Consider the following 16,935-nt stretch of genomic DNA (forward strand, 5'->3'; position numbering starts at 1 on the left):
GATTAGAGCCAGATTTTGAAAGTCTTCAAAAGCCAAAAAAATTTATATGTAATCCTAGAGGCAAGGAGTTTATAGACTAAAAAGGTGACATGGTTGGACCTCTACAATTTTAGGAAAATTACTTTCTCATTTAGAATGGAGAAAGAAAAGACTTGAAACAAAGACTAATTAGAAAGCTATTGCCCATGAAAAAGAGCAAGAATATTATTATTATTATTATTATTAACAAAACTGATTATTCCTCTAAGTGACTTTTTCCCTAGGGCCATTTCTATCTGAACTCCATCAAACATAAAAATGAGATCAAAATTATAATGACAACAATAGTAATAAAGAGGAAGAAAAGGAGGTTACAATGCACAAATGGGTAAAGGAGGTACATACAAATGCCTTAGTATTCTCCATTCAAGATACCTTAAACATAAAGTCATCAAGGAAAATGCATTAAGAGATTTCACAACATCGTGAAATCAAAATTGAATGAGAATACGTTTACAACTATTAATACCTTTCTAATACCAATCTTCATATATACTTTTTATAAAATATCCCAACAATACTACTAACAAAGTAAACCTTTATGAGAGAGAGAGAGAGATGAATATGGAAAGATTAACATTTCCTGCCAAAAGGGTGAAAGAGGATTGACAGATATCCCTAGTACCTCCTGAATATTTAGCAAAGCCTGACCTTGAGACTAGAATTATGGATCAGAAGTACACTGTTTCAATGTAATGATAGACAATAAATTCCCATGTAAAAAAAAAAAAACCAGACTCAAGGTATCTTGTAAAACTTAGTCTAGTTTTAAATAGCATCAATATCTCAAACAAGACTTTGTCCTCAATTGTCCAAATGTGATATTAATTCATTAAAAACTAAGGAATACTTTTAGATGTTGCTCAGGGGTGGCTAGATGGTATGGTGTAGTCAGGAGGACCTGAGTTCAAATCCGACCTCAGACACTTAATAATTGCCTAGCTGTGTGACCTTGGGCAAGCTACTTAACCCTATTGCCTTGCAAAAAACCTTAAAAAAAAGATGATGCTGTATCAAATACACATTATCTCCAAACTACATGGAATAAAAAGATTTCAAAATGTAAAAATAGACCTGAATGAAAGCAAAATCATTTGGGAATAAAATGAGGATTATGTCATCCTTGCTGCTTTGTCTGCTATAGTATGTATCATATACCTTCTGTGAGCCTGCAGTAGAGAACTTCCATCAAAATATTATTCTCCAACTATAAAGAGCAGTTATTTTATCTCCCTTGCAATAAATAGTCCATGGAACACTGAATCTAAAATAAAAATAGGATAGCAGCTTGTCTTTGGACAGCATCTCTCTGAGGACCATAAAAGAAGATGGGAACAAAATGGTGGGAGTGATATTCAACATCATAATCAGGATGATGATCACAATGATGATGATGAGAAATAACATTTTATAGCCTTTTAAGGCTTGTGAAAGCTTTTATAAATTGTGTAGCTGTCGTTTTGATAAAAGTACATACATTGGCGACATCAGTAGTCTTCCTTGCCCATAGTTGGACATAATGAAGGATGTACTGAACTTGTATTGGGGAAAACCTGTGTTCAATCCACCTCTTTTATACATTAAGTGGACATGGATAAGTGAATTAATATCTCTACGATTAAGTTTCATCTAGAAATGGGGAAAATGCTAATAATACCTAACTGGCAAGACTGTTTTGAGTCTCATATGAGACAATGAGATGATACTTCTACAACCTTTTTAAAACATTCTATCAATGTCAATTAGTAGTAGTAATGGTAGGGTTTTTAAAGGGAGTGGGGGGGGTCTCAGAGGCAACCCCTGGTGTAGAAACTCCCTCTACTGCAACTTCTCCAGAGATTTTGGGGTTTTTTTTGCAAAGTAATGGAGTTAAGTGACTAGCCCAAGGTCACACAGCTAGGCAATTATTAAGTGTCTGAGGTCGGATTTGAACTCAGGTCCTCCTGACTACACCATACCATCTAGCCACCCCTGAGCAACATCTAAAAGTATTCCTTAGTTTTTAATGGATCAATATCACATTTGGACAATTGAGGACAAAGTCTTGTTTGAGATATTGAGATATTGAGAATTTGACTCTAGGGTCGATGCTCTATCCACTATGCCACCTAGCCACCCCCCCAGAAATCATAACATTATAAAATTGTCTGGGACATGGAGAGGTTGCAGGACTTCTCCATGATCATACTGACAATCTATATCACAGAAAGGACTTAGATCCAGATCTTCCTAATTCTAAGACTGCTACATTAAGCTGGGTCTACATTCTTTCCATCAGCATCCTCTCTCTCCTCATCCTGTTCCATTTTTCTCCTTCCTAAAACCTCAGAGTTAAATTGCCAATGCACAGTGGCAAGCTGTTTTGAGGACAAGCATTATATCACTGTTGACCTTTAGACTCAAATACACATTTCCTTGACTTCATGAAAAGTATTGGGTGCTAGATGCTAGGGAAGCAAAGAAAAGATAAAATCCCTGCTCCTCTGGGAAGATGCAACATTTAAATAGAGATAAATAAAATACAAAGATAAAAACTCAAAAGTCCCTAACCTCAAGAAGCTTACATTCTATTAGGAGAGATAATTAGTACAAGCAGTTGGGGAAGATAATAACTCAGAAGATGTGGAAAGGTTTCAGGTAGGAGGTGGTGGTATCTGAAATGAACCTCTGTATCTCTCATTCCTTTGCATATAAAACTTTTCTTTACAAATAAACATTTCCAAGCAGGGTTTTTGTTGTCATTGTTTTTTAATGATTCCATTTCTTTTTTTTTCTTTTTCATAAGATTGAATTAAATGATGAGGTGAAATTTTAGCCTAAAGCATTTAATCTAGGAGAGAAGTTGCAATCCCTAAGCAACCAAAAATTGAGTTTTTTTTATTTAATTATCCTGCCTACATACTATTACAGCCTATCAAGATGTTTCTTCTGATAACTGCCACTTAAAATAAAATAAATCTAATTAGTCTGGCACGCTCTTTAATGCTGCCAAAAACAAAAACAAAAAAAACAAACAAAAAAAAAACATTTTAAGGTATTCAACAGGGCAATTGAATGCTTGCTGTGAGTTGGTAATTAGAGGTGTAATTTTTTTGCAATTCGGGTAATGGAATGACCAAAAGGATTTCTTCTCAAAATTTCTATTCAATTACTTTTGGGGATGGAACTGGTGTTATTTATCACTTTATGGCATCTTTTCATTGGACTTATAAGATGCCCTGAAATAGCATCAATGTCTTTGTAATCGCTGCTGGGATATAAATCTAAAATGAGACCGGGAAAGAAAATGGTGGCTTTGAAGTCTCAATTTACAGAATTCCTCTCATATTGAATACCTACCTGTGTGATTTCAGACCATGTTGGAAAGGGCCCATATTTCCCTAAACCTCAACTTCTACTATCAAATGGAAACCAAGGCCAAGGCAAGTAATTTGCCCAATGTCACAGAGGCACTAAAAATGTAAAAGAACATTAGGCTATATGATTTCTAAAATGCCTTTCAGTTCTAGATATATGATCCTAAGAGCAAGATCATGACTTTTAAAAGACTTTTTGATTAGATTTTGGACCCTTTTCTATCTTTTCAGTCTTCTTGCACTCACCCCTCCCCACATAGTCTGTGATCCAGTGACACCAACCATTTCACTGCCTGTCATCATGTCTAGAAAGCTCTCTTTTCTCATCTCTGCTTCTTGATTTTCCCCAGGTCAAAACTCAGGTCAAATCCGACATTCAACAAAAACCCTTTCCTGGTCCTCCCTCTACTGGTAGTCCCTTCCCCTCTGAGATGACTTTCCATTTACACTATATGTTGTTTGGATGTTGTCTCCTTTATCAGATGTGAACTCCATTAGTTCAAAGATCATATTTCTCCCTTCATTTTTTTGTAACTTTCAAATTCAACACAGCGTCTGGCCTATAGTAAATATTTAATAAATGATTGTTAACTGTCTAGATGATGACCAAGATGACAAATAATATATGTTTGTTCATTTATTTCTCTCACATCCCGTATTTTGTGACCCTATTTGGGGTTTTCTTGACAAAGATATTGGATTGATTGGTCATTTTCTTTTCTAATTCATTTTACAAATAAGGAAACTGAGGCAAACAGGGTTAAGTGACTTGCCCAGAGTCACATAGCTTGTCTCTGGAACTTCATTGGAAACCAGGTCATCCTGACTGACTCCAATCCCAGAACTCTTTCCACTGTACTATCTAGCTGTCTCCAACAAAGTGTACTTGAGCATATAGTTAGAAAATCAAACTTAAAGTCAGAAAATATAGTTGTATGATCAAGGGCTATGCCCCCTAGGGCAGCCCTCTGAGTTGCTGTTCTACATCCCTAAAGGGAATTTCCTCACTAGGAGTTCTCCCCATACTTTTGAAATAATAGGTCTGTAAAAATAGCTCCCCAAAAAGATCATTCTTCAACCATATCCTACGATTTCTATTGAGCATAGGTGCATTCATGAGGACTGTTACCTTAATGTACATTCCTGAAATTATTCTCATCATTCCTCTGTTTTCCAGTGGAATTTCCAATGGAAAAATGAGCTCAATCACATACAGTATTACACCCAACTGATCATAGCTATTCAGGTCAAATAACAGAATTCAAAGAAAAGTTTGTTGGTGTTGATTTACTTGTTTTTTGATTTTTCCACCAGACCTGTTATTTTTGATTCATGTAATAATCTCCCAAAGAAGAAACTTCTACCCCCAATCTAGACTGACACCTGCTTTGCAACATAAAGTCTTGGTGAAAATCCAGTGGGAGAGGGAAACAATGGGAAAGGGATTATATGACTTTCCCAGAATGTAAGTCAGAGGGAGAACCTGAACCCAGGTTTTCCTATCTCTGAGATTCATTTTCTCTGTATTATGGCATACCACTTCTATTCTAAATTCAGTATATGTTTTACTTACAAAAATTACTCAGTTACTTCAGAATTAAAATTTTCTATGGGTTCAGTAGCATAGTGGATGTTTATTATAACAGAAATTGGGATGACAAGATTCAAGTTCCAGCTCTTTCACTAACTAAATGAGTGACTAAGGGTAAGTCACTGAATTTCTTTGGTCCTCCTCCAATGAGTGAGTTGGACTCAATGATCAAATCAGCAAGTATTTAAGTCCTCACCATGTGCTAGGTTTGGAGGATATATCATCAAAATTCTATGATTCTGTTAGTGTTTGAACAGTGTGATGATTTCCAGTTGGACATGAAAGCCCGGAAGCATGCAGAATAGCAAGTTTAATAGAGGAACAGAGAGTGTTCTTATAGAAGGGGAATAGGAAACCTCTGTGTTGCATTCATTTATTCCTTTAGTGTTTATTTTTGCCGAAAAATAATGTCCAGAAGGATTTTCTGTACTTTTCAGGATCCAAAAAGTGATGAGGTTAATGAATACGAGTTTATATAATCTTAATAACATCACACACAAAGATGAGCAGCCAGGAATCAGAAAGCTCTGGATTCCCCATAGGCAGACAATCATATACCACGAGTAAATTCCTGGGCAGTTTTCATTTATTTTTAATCATTTCCAAAGCTCTGCCTTAGAGATGCTAGCTGAAAAACATTTTTTTGGCATTTTCCTTCTTTTTCTTTATTTCTTTCCTTTTTTTGGATTTCATTTTAGAAAGACATGTAAAGTAGGCAGTAGAAAAAAATAGTTAAGGATTTGAAAACTAAGACTCATCTTCCCAAGCTAGTCATGATCTCTTATATCTTCAGTTTTCACAGAGAACAAATCATTGAATTGGGAATAAGGAAAAACTGAGTTAAAATCCAGCCCCAGACACCAGCTGTGTCACTGGGCAAGTCACTGTGCCTTTCACAGTCTCAGTTGCCTCATCTGCAAAATTGGGGTAATTATAGTATCTATCTCCTAGGATTGCTGTGAAGATAAAAAAAGGTAATATTTGTAAAGTGCAAAAGACAAACCTTAAAGTACTTTGTAAATGCTAGCTATTACCACTGTTGTGGGCAGTTTTAGATTTGCCTCTAATTGTTTCACGGGTTTTTTGTTTTGTTGTTTGTTTGTTTTTTTTGCCTTGGAGATGATAAATCCTTTAAAAGGCAGGAATTGTGCCTAGACTTCCTTTTGGCCAATCCCTGGGCCAGGCACATCGTTGCCCACCTATGTAACCCATTGAGATATGCACTTCATAAAAAAAATCTCTGAAAGTGCAAATATTAATGTACCCATTTTACAGTTGAGCAAACTAAAACTTAGAGAGTGATTTAACCAATGATCATATGGCTATTAAGCATTAGAGACAAGATATGAACCCAAGTTAAAGACTTTTTATACTAATGTTCCTGCTATACAACTTCAAGCTTAGACACTCATATTTATTGGATGAAATGTGAGCTGACTGTGGAGTCAGCAATGTATAAGTTCAAGACTTGGCTTGTGATAGCCACTGATTTTAGGACTCAGTATCCTTACACAATTCTTTAAGACTCTTAATCTCTAAGGCAAGAGAAAAACCTTCCTATATTGATTAAAAACACAGGTCTAGACCAAAAAATAGATTCATATTCAAAAAATATGAATAATTCTAAGAATTGTTCTGATTGACATTTTTAGTCAAATCAACACAACTTTGTCTATACTGTGAAGTCACTTCCATTCCTAGTGACTCTCAGGGCTGCTACTAGTTATAAAATGAAATGATGGTGATTATTTTATCCTTCATGGTACAAGTTTTTGAGTGAATAAATGGAAAGGATGGGTTTTAACCTGAAGATACATTTAGATTTCATGCCTTCACTCTTCTGCTGCCATATTGGCAGACCTAGTCTATCTCACAGTGAAATTGGTGCTTGTTGTGTTTTTTCCTAAAAAATAAAAATAGTTTAGTTAGAATATAACAGAGAAACCAAGAACACATTCTATGAGTTCTAGGTCATTTTGAAGAAAACAAATGGTTTGTAGCATGGCAATGTGAATGAGACCCTTCTGCATACAGGATTAGGGGCCCTCCAAGAGTGTATAAGAATCTAGAAACTTAGAATTTTAAGGACTCATATAATAGAATTTCAGAGCTGAAAAGAACTTTAGTGATTATCTAATTCAATCCTTTTATTTTATATCTGAGGAAATAAGACTTGACGAGGTAGAGTGATTTGTTCAAAATCATACAACTTATTAGTTATAGGATCAGCTCTTTTCCCCTCTTAGACTGAATGTTCCATTCTACCTCTACTATTCCTCTTGTCCCCAATCACAATATCCCTTCTAGAATTTTCTCTTACAAAGACCTTCTAATAGATTTCAAAACCGATTGCCACCATTTTGGTTACATAAATAGTCCCTCCCTGCCCTACTTCACTTTGAGATTTCCTGAGATTCCTAAGTAATAGAAAGAGTATACCAGTGGTTCCACATCTCTACATCTCCTCCTTTCCCTGCCACACATACCCAAAGAAATCCTCATACTACTGAGATATCAAAGTCTGGGATCAAAAAGATCAGATGCCACAATCTTAGGATAGGAAAAAAGAGTGGAAATCTTATTTCTGCATTCTAATAATAGCAATGGCTTTTATGTAGTTCTTTAAGTTTGTTGTTGTTTAGTCATTCTTCATAATCTCATTTGGGATTTCTTGAGAAAGATACTGATGTCATTTGCCATTTCCTTCTCCAGTTCATTCTTAAAAATGAGAAAACTAGGGCAAACAAGGTTAAATGACTCATCCAGGGTCACACAGTAAATATCTGAGGCCACATCTGAACTTTGGTCTTCCTGACTCCAGGGCCAGTAATTTATCTATTATGCCATCTAACTGCCCCTTTTTTTAGGTTGACAAAATATTTTAGGATTAACTCATTTTATCCTTGTCACAATAATCCTCACTAGAATTTTCCCCATTTTAGGGATAGAGAAACTGAGGCATTCAAAGGTTCAGAGGTTAGCATATAAGTATCTGAGAGTAAATTTGAATTCAGATCTTCTTCCTCCACAATCCAAGCCTAGCACTTTATCTACCTTGCCATCTATTTGCCTTTTCTATATTTCCAGTCCTGAATGATGCTGACAAAATATTGAATGCATTTTTATAGTTCCAGTAGGACCTCATATAAGCCCAGATCCGTTTGACCTCGAAAAAGTTGACTATTATTAAAACTGTAGCAAAATGCTCTTTCCTCCATCTTAGAGCCAGGAAGGCTTGCTGGAAACAGGACTTCTAGAACAGAAAAATGTCTAGAAGACTGTGGTCCAAGGCCATTTTTCCTGGCTACAAGAGAGGCCTATGAAACCAGAGAAAACATACAGCTCTTCTGAAAATTGAAGGAGTCTATGCCCGGGATGAAACTGAATTCTATTTTGGGTAAGAGATGCGTTTATGTATACAAAGCCAGAAACAACACAGTGAGTCCTGGTGGGAAACCCAACAGAACAAGAGTTATCTGGGGAAGTTACTCGGGCTCATGGAAATAGTGGAATGGTTTGAGCCAAATTCAGAAGCAATTTTCCTGCTAAGGCCGTTGGACACAGGTTCTAAGTGATGCTCTATCCCTCAATGTTTTAGAATATGAAAACTGACTAAATAAAATTACACATTTTTTGCAAATATAAAAAAGTAAAGCAAGAATCAAAAAACAAAATCTTTTTCATTAGTCTTTTTTTTTTGCTTCTACAACCATGATATCTACTGTGACTTCTGAATTCTTAATGCTCACCATTTTTTATGGTGGTTTAATATTCTTTCATATTCATGTATCACAATTTGTAAACCCAGCCTGAATCAGGACATGTAACCCTTCCAGTCTTCTCTGAATTCTTCAGACATATCATTTCTCATAACACTCCATTTCATCTAAAGACCATTATTTATCAAGTTAGTTATTCTCTGGTCAATGTGAGTTTACTTCATTTCTAATTCTTTGCTAGGGATATTTTCATACCTATAGGATCTTTCCTTAGTGTATAATCTTAGCATTGGAAGAGTATTAAATCATATCAATTTTAAAGTTTGTGTTGAATTGAAGCTTAAAGGTGAGCATGGCACAAGCTATGCATATTTCCAGTTTATGAAGAAATAAAAATCTCAACAATGACAGATGAGCTACTTTGCCAATGCCATTACTCTTTCTTGGCCTAAATATCAAAACATGAGTCTCTTCTCAAATCTTCCCATGCCCTCATCACCACATATCAGGGATGTTACTCATCCTCTATTCTCAAAGAAGACCAATGGAATCAGTAGGGTGATACCCTGGCTTGCAAGAGAATTGAATTTAAGTGGGGCAGAGCTCTGCAAAGTCATTAGCCTCACTCTCTCCTTCAGAGTGATCAGGGACCAGGCAAGATATAGGTGAAGATTACTGGCAATGGCTCCCCATATCAGGGATATATGGATAGAAAACAAGTGTGTATATATATATATATATATATATAATAAAAGCCCTTGAGAGGCATCTTGGGAAAAGATAGAAAGTTGACCTTGGATTCAAAAAAAACTTGTGCAAGATGAGTGACTATTGGCAAGGTGTTTAATTTCTCTTTCCCCAGGCAATTCTCTAAAATGGTTTACAAAAGCCCATACCCGTACCCCTTTTACCATGAATGAGTTGGCTCTATCTATCATCAAAAAACAAATTATCATTTTTCATTAGTGGGTTACTTTTTTCTTATGCAACCAGGATGTCTGTTGTAGTGTCTATGAATCCTTCATGTTCATCATTTCTTATGGTGCAATAATACTCATTTATATTCATAAACCACAGTTTGTAAATCCATTCTGGGGCATCTGGGTAGCAATAAAGCACCAGCCCTGAAAACAAGACGACCTGAGTTCAAACTTGGCCTCAGACACTTAGCAATTGCCTAGCTGTGTGATTTAAGGCAAGTCACTTAACCCCATTGCCTTAAATAATTTTTTTTAAAAATATCTAATTATAAATCCATTCTGAATTATGACATGTAACCCTTCCTAGGTTTCTCTGAATTCTTCATATTTATCTCTTATGGAATGGTAATATTCCATTTCAACAAAGATCATAATTTATAAAGCAAGTTATTCTCTGATCATGGGGATGAAGATTGAATCTGGAGACATAGAATTGGTCAAAACCTTAGCCCTAATGTTTCGTATCCATATGACTTTGAGTTTATCACTTTACTTCTGGATCTTGGTTTTTTCATTTCTAAAATGAGGAAGCTCGATTAGATGACCTTTCTGGCCCCTACTCTAAAGTTATCTTGAGAAACTATCTAGAAGTTACTGATCTACTTTGGTAGAGGAAATTTTCATGCTGGGAGATCCCTACATAGCTGACTGAAATCAAAGATCCAGACTAAAAATAAAATAAGATAAATCTAATATTGATAGTTGCTGTTGAGTCATTTCATTCATGTCAGACTTTTTTATAATCCCATTTGGAATTTTCTTGGCAAAGATGGTTTGAAGTGGTTTGCTCTTCCCATTCCAGTCCATTTTCAGCTGAACAAAGTGAGGGTTAAGTGACTTGCCCAGTCACACCTAGGAAGTGCCTGAGGCCCAATTCGAACTCTTGATGTTCTATCTACTGCACCACCTAGCTTACAATATTTATAGAGAACCTTACATTTTATGAAGTCTTTTTTTTTTCCATAATGACCTTGTGGAATAGCAAGTGTATATATTTTTGTTCCCACTTTGCCAAATCTCTGAGAGATTAAGAGCATAAGAAGTAACACAACTAAAAATCAAATCCTAGAATTCTGAGTCCATGTCCCATCTTCTTGAGTCCATATCATATGAAGTAACAGGATAATTAATTTGGAGAAGTTAGCCTACAAGTTCTTGCTAGCTCCAAATCTATGATTTATTATCCTACAAAATTCAGGACGGGGCGGGGGGGGCTAGGTGGTGTAGTGGATAAAGCACCGGCCTTGGAGTCAGGAGTACCTAGGTTCAAATCTGGTCTCAGACACTTAATAATTACCTAGCTGTGTGGCCTTTGGCAAGCCACTTAACCCCATTTGCCTTACAAAAAACCTAAAAAAAAAAAATTCAGGACAGGGATGAGAAAGGGGGAGGTGGAGACACATAATAACTCATTCACGTATTAGAAGGGTTACCATATAGAATGTCTTGTTCCCTTTGGCTGCAATGAAGCAAATTCAGATTTAGCACTGGGAAATAACTAAAATTGTATCAGAGTGGAGGGGCATGCTTTGAGAGGTGGGTACCCCTCCTCTTTGATCCCTCTCCCCACAGAAGGTCTTCATGTAGAGACTAGATGACCATGTGTTATATAAGCTACAGGACATATTCTTTTTAGATATGGTTAGATTAGATGGCTGCTAAGTTCACTCTCTCAAATTCTGGGATTCTTTCCACCACATTATGCAACCCTAAACTTGCATTTTCCTCTAATCAATGTAAATCACAAAAGAATAAAAACCATTGCTGAGTTTCTTCAAATTGTGTCTTTCCCAATCCTAGATAAAGTAATTAATGAAACTTAAATTTTCATTTTGCTAAAGAGCTTATATTATGGACAACAAAATGAGTTTTCCCTGATTAAATGGTGAAATGCAACTTTAAAAAGCCAAAGTAGGATAGATTTAGGAGCTCATTTAAAAAAAAGAAGAAAAAAAACACCTTACCAAACAATTTAAATTGTGTACAGATTTCAGGATGCATTTTCTGCAGATCCTTTTTTCCCTCTTTAATTTTAGAAGCAAACACTGAACCCGTTCATAAACTTGAAATCTAAGAACTTTGATGTGAAAGTCACATAGATATTCAAGTGTGGCCACATTAACTTGCTTGCCTACAAGAGTCAATCTCTTCATTTTCCTTTCTCTTAAGATTGAACATAATGAAATGCTCATTATAAAACAAGAATATGCTGAATTCTAAATGATGAACAACTCAACCAGCATACCTAATCTAACATGCTAACATGACAATTTTTCCAAGGCAATATTATTGAATTTGACATATTTTGGTATCTCTCCAAACCTGAATAAAATTAAGCAGAAACCAGGTAATATAATTAAGTTTCTGAAGTTGAGTTCTATTTCCATAAAAAGCACCTTCCAAACTGGATATTTTAATATTGTTGCTGATGTTACTTTTTCTTGTATTATAAAAGGAAATGAGATGGGGACATATATCCATTTCATAACCATATAGGTATATTTTAGGATATTTTGAGAGTGCCCACTGAGAACCAAAGCAAATTTTTTTAATGAAGATGTTTAATATTTCAGAGGGCACATAGGAAGGATTGAATAAATATTTAATTAAATAATTAATTTTAAGTATCACCAAATCCACAATTAGAATCCCCGCCCTCTCCTTCTATACATAATTCTTTTATGCCTTACTTTTTTCCTCTCCCCTGAACAAATTCCCTAGCCCTTTCTTTTCATTTAAACTAAAGTAAACTTTCCAGTCTTGGTTTTTTCCCCCCCCTTTTCTATTCATATGATAGCCTTTGGCAAAGGACTCTCTCTCTCCTTTATATTATTGCATTTTCTTCAAATTAGTCAGCTCTATTCACTTTACCTGAAATTGATTATAACCCGGTAGATGAAGAACCAAAAGATGTCCAAAACTTTTTTATCCACTCTATCTACCTACTCCTTACATTTATGTTCTGTCTCAATCCTTCCATCATCTTCTTTCCAACTGTCATGTATCAGATGCCAACATAATAATCATAAATAGCTAACAAGTATAAATGTTTTGAGATTTGCAAAGTCATTTACCACAGATTATTTAATTTGATCCTCTGAGAGGTAGTTTATATTATTATCCCCATTTTACAGATGATTAGGAAACAGAAATTAAGTGAGATATGCCGGGGTCACACAGCTAATAAGTGTCTAAGGCAAGATGTGAGCCAAGATCTCCTTGATTTCAAGTCCAGTAATGGATCCGCTATGCCAGCAAACTGCAACACTTTCCATAAACTGTTGTACCAAGGCAAACTGGTCTTGCCTCCAATTTCTTCCTTTCCTAACCTATTTTTCCTGCTGCTGCTGTCTATGTCATTCTCTTAACATGATATGGTGATATTAATAGTAGCAGCAAGCACCAGCAAGACACTCAAAGATTTGCAAAATGTTTTCCATGTATTATCTCATTTGATCCTCAATTGACAGATGAGGAAACTGGGGCTGAGGGAAGTTAAGTGACTTGTTAATTTGTGATGATCTGAAGGAAGATTCAGATATAGGACTCTCCAATTCAAAGTGTTGTCCTACAAAATCATGTCCTACAGCTAGGGCCCTTAGCTGTGACCACATTATTCTTTTACTTGTAAAAAGAAAAAAAAAAAATCAGTAACTCCCCAACATCTGCTTTCTTCAATTTGGCATTTAAAGTAATACATAGAACAGAGAAAACTGAAGGAGGCTCAGAAGGAGGGCAGTAATGAGCAAGTTGTTATATGTTTAATATGTTGGAAATCTTTTTTTTAAATATGAAATGGCTGTCATATAAGTTTGATTGGTTTTATTGATGTTTAAAGTTTCAATTGATTCCTGACTCATGTGAGTCTGGGGATCACAGAACAGATGTGTTCACAATGAAAAAAAAATTAATCTTAGCTCACCAGAGAACTCTGAGTATTTAATTAAAATTAATATGGGGAAGAGGAAGAAACCAGGAAGGAGAAAGGGAAAGAGGAAAAAGTAGAAAGAAGAGAAATCTATTTTTATTCTGTCTCCAACCATGTGTCATATTAAAAGACAACATAGTATAATGGGTAAAAAGCTAACTACAGAGCCAGTTTTATGGGTTCAAATCCTATTTCTGATAAGTGGGTGATTCTCTGTCTTTGTGCAATCTCTCTGGGTACCTATAAAAAAGGAAAAAATTAAATGTTATGTCTGAGAAACAGCAAGAATGCCAATGTGATTGAACTAAAGAGAGTAAGAAGGAAAAGAGTAAATTGGAATCTGGTTGAGTAGGGATTTACTAGTAAAACTGGGAGTTTTATAGTTGATCCTAGAGATTATAGGGAACCACTGAGAAGCAACTTGATTAGATTAGGGTTTTAAGAATGTCATTTTATCATCTAGTTGGAAGGCTGAGTTGGTTGGCCTTGTCTTGAGAAATCTTGCCAGTATCACATAGCTTTAAGTAACTTCTTTTTGCCTTATAATCTACAACAGGGCTTAAAAAATGCTCTAAAAATTGATAAAGGGAAAACTACACTGAACCATTCAATTTTCAAAATAGAATCTAAATACATCATATATCATGTATATCATATATCCTATCATAGCACCATAGTTCTAGAAGTGGAACATATTTCAAAGGTTCAATCCTCTCATATTTTTTCAACCCTCTCACATTTTAGATAAGAATACTATTATTGAAGTGACTCACCCAAGGTCATATAGATAGTAAACATCAGCAGTGGGATTAGACACTAATATTAGTATTTTTCCCACTATGATATTGTTGTTGGCCACCTGTTTCAGTCATGTCCTACTCTTTGTGACCCCCTTTTGGGGTTTTCTTGGCAAAAATACTGAAGTGGTTTGACATTTCCTTTTCCATCTCACTTATAGATGAGGAAACTGAGGCAAATAAAGTTAAGTGATTTGCCCAGGGTCACACAGTAAGTAAGGGTTTAAGACCACATTTGAACTCTGAAGATAAGTCTTCCTGATTTCAGGTCTAGTATTCTTATCTATTGCACTATCTAGCAGTCTTCTTTTCAGTGTAGGTTCTTAGTAAAGATTTCCGTAGACGGTTTAATCATGAATATTGGAGTCCCAGAGATGGAGTGAACTCAGACACCATTTTATTCAACTCATTCATGAATAAAAACTTTTCACCATAATGTACCTGTTAAGTCTTTGCTTGATGCTTTCCAACTGAAGGGAACCCATCTCTGCTTGAGGAAGCCCATCCCATCTTTAGAAAAATTCTACTTAGGTCTTAGGAAGGATATCCCAAGCCATTTAGCTAGCTTAAACATTTTTTTAAAGTACCATTCAACATGCACCCTTAGGTTCTTGGCTAAAAGACACACACTGTCTATCCCTGAGTCTGTTTTGCAACCCATTCTATGTTGTAGGATCTGCCAATGAATCATTAGAAAAGGACAATAAATCATTGGCTTCTGCCAAGAAGAAAATCATAGAGATAATCATAGTATAAGCACTCCCAAGACCTCAAGTGGTCTATGGACCACATGCTAAGATGGACTGAAACATGTCATAACTAAGAAGTATCATTAGGGAAAAGGAATCCTGGTAATCAAGTGGTAATTGAAGTCATTTGGTTACTGATGCTTGTTAAAAACGCACTTCATCTGGGGTTGGGTTTTTTGCCTTTTTTTTCTTTCTTGATCCACTGGATGTTTTTTCTCTATGTCTGTACAGAAATAGACAAAAAAAATGGGAAAATTCTTCCATTGCTAACCTGGGACATGACTCCTAGCAACTTGGTGGAGGCAAGAGTACCATTTCCCATGAATCATTGCTGTCATAATAATGGAAAAGGTGTTGGAGTCACTTAATTTTGTACAGTGAGGGGGGGATACAGAAAGAAGAAGAGAGGAGATCAATCCTGCTCTCTCCATCCCCTGCAGATTCTCATGGTAATGAATTTAGAAGAAAGGAAACATTTTTAATTCAAGTGCTCCTGTCATATTTCTGACAATTTACATACTAATTTTCAGGATTGAGAATATGGTATAAGTAAATGGTACTTGGGCCAAATAAGCATATCAGCAGAGAATTTTTAAGCAAGTTAATCAGAATGCAGGCAAGACAATAGGATATGCTTGAAATAACAAATCACTTGATTACTTAATTAGGTTAGCAAGACCTCTGCAAAATGAAACGACTGTAGTTTTTAAAACCACAGTTCAAAACATTTCAGGGTAATGACATGCACATTGTTGAGTAAAGAATGAAATTGGTCTTTTTGGAGACTCCCCAAAGTTCCAACTATGGGCCACATGGAGTCTTCTCGGGGGCCCTTAGATCACATATCGTGTTTTGTTTAATCATCATAAAAACACAAAGAGCAGGACAAAGCTGCATCATAATTCCACTCAATCCACATGAAGCTTCCTAGGGTTTTATGTAAAGCCCTGGTGGGTACCAGCATTTGGATGGTTCAGATGTTTTTTCCAAGCTTAACAGCAGTACACTGTATAGCTTTGCTATTCCAAAGTCTATTCTGTTTATCTTTTGCCTCTTAACAAAATAATCATATACATTTATCTATATAAGCATCATCTATTTAAAAGTGTTCACATGACAAAGATGCTTATTGGTAATAGAATGCTGTTTTTAAAACATCTAATTTTCCACAGAGAAGAGATCCAAGAAATGAGTAGAAAGCTGATAGGATGCTGAAAGCAATGCCAGTTAGACCATTAACTATTTTTTCCTTGACTGGTTCTGCAGACCTTATCCAGAAATAAATTTACATTTCTGGATGCCTTTGGGGAAAAAGGGTAAAGGTATTAAAATATATTGTGCTGTATGTAAATTGATCAAAAGCAGATAGGATTGAATTTTGCCCATTTTTCTAACATGATCTCTCTTCTTGCTCTTTTTCTCCTCTCCAGAGAGGGATACTTTGATGCAGTGGAGGGGATCTAATGGCTCATATTCAAGCCTTAAAGAATTCTAATGTCTGAATTGCAATTTCCTCATTTGCAAAATGACAGTATTTACTAGATTACCTCTGGATTCCCTCCTGCTATAAATCCCTAAATCATTATTTCCCATGGGTAATAGCATCCTTCATTGAAAGGTCCATAGTCTTTAGAGTCAAGGGACCTAGGTTTAAATCCTATTTTTGTTATTTTCAGTCTTTGAGACTTTGGGGAAGGTCACTTCACTTCTCTGAGACTCTGTTTCCTTATTCATAAAATTCAAGCTTTGGAGTAGACAATTCCTAAAGCCCCTTCC

General features: G+C 35.7%; 1 protein-coding gene and 1 pseudogene across 4 annotated transcripts in view; both read left to right on the top strand.

The window, feature by feature from the left end:
* SYT1 (synaptotagmin 1) overlaps nucleotides 1–16,935 on the top strand; it is a 731,190-nt gene that overhangs the window by 620,108 nt on the left and 94,147 nt on the right. The window lies entirely within an intron of this gene.
* LOC141510890 (large ribosomal subunit protein eL33 pseudogene) lies at nucleotides 2,051–8,584 on the top strand (annotated as a pseudogene).

Source organism: Macrotis lagotis, chromosome 2 (assembly GCF_037893015.1).
Source record: "Macrotis lagotis isolate mMagLag1 chromosome 2, bilby.v1.9.chrom.fasta, whole genome shotgun sequence".
Taxonomy (NCBI): domain Eukaryota; kingdom Metazoa; phylum Chordata; class Mammalia; order Peramelemorphia; family Peramelidae; genus Macrotis; species Macrotis lagotis.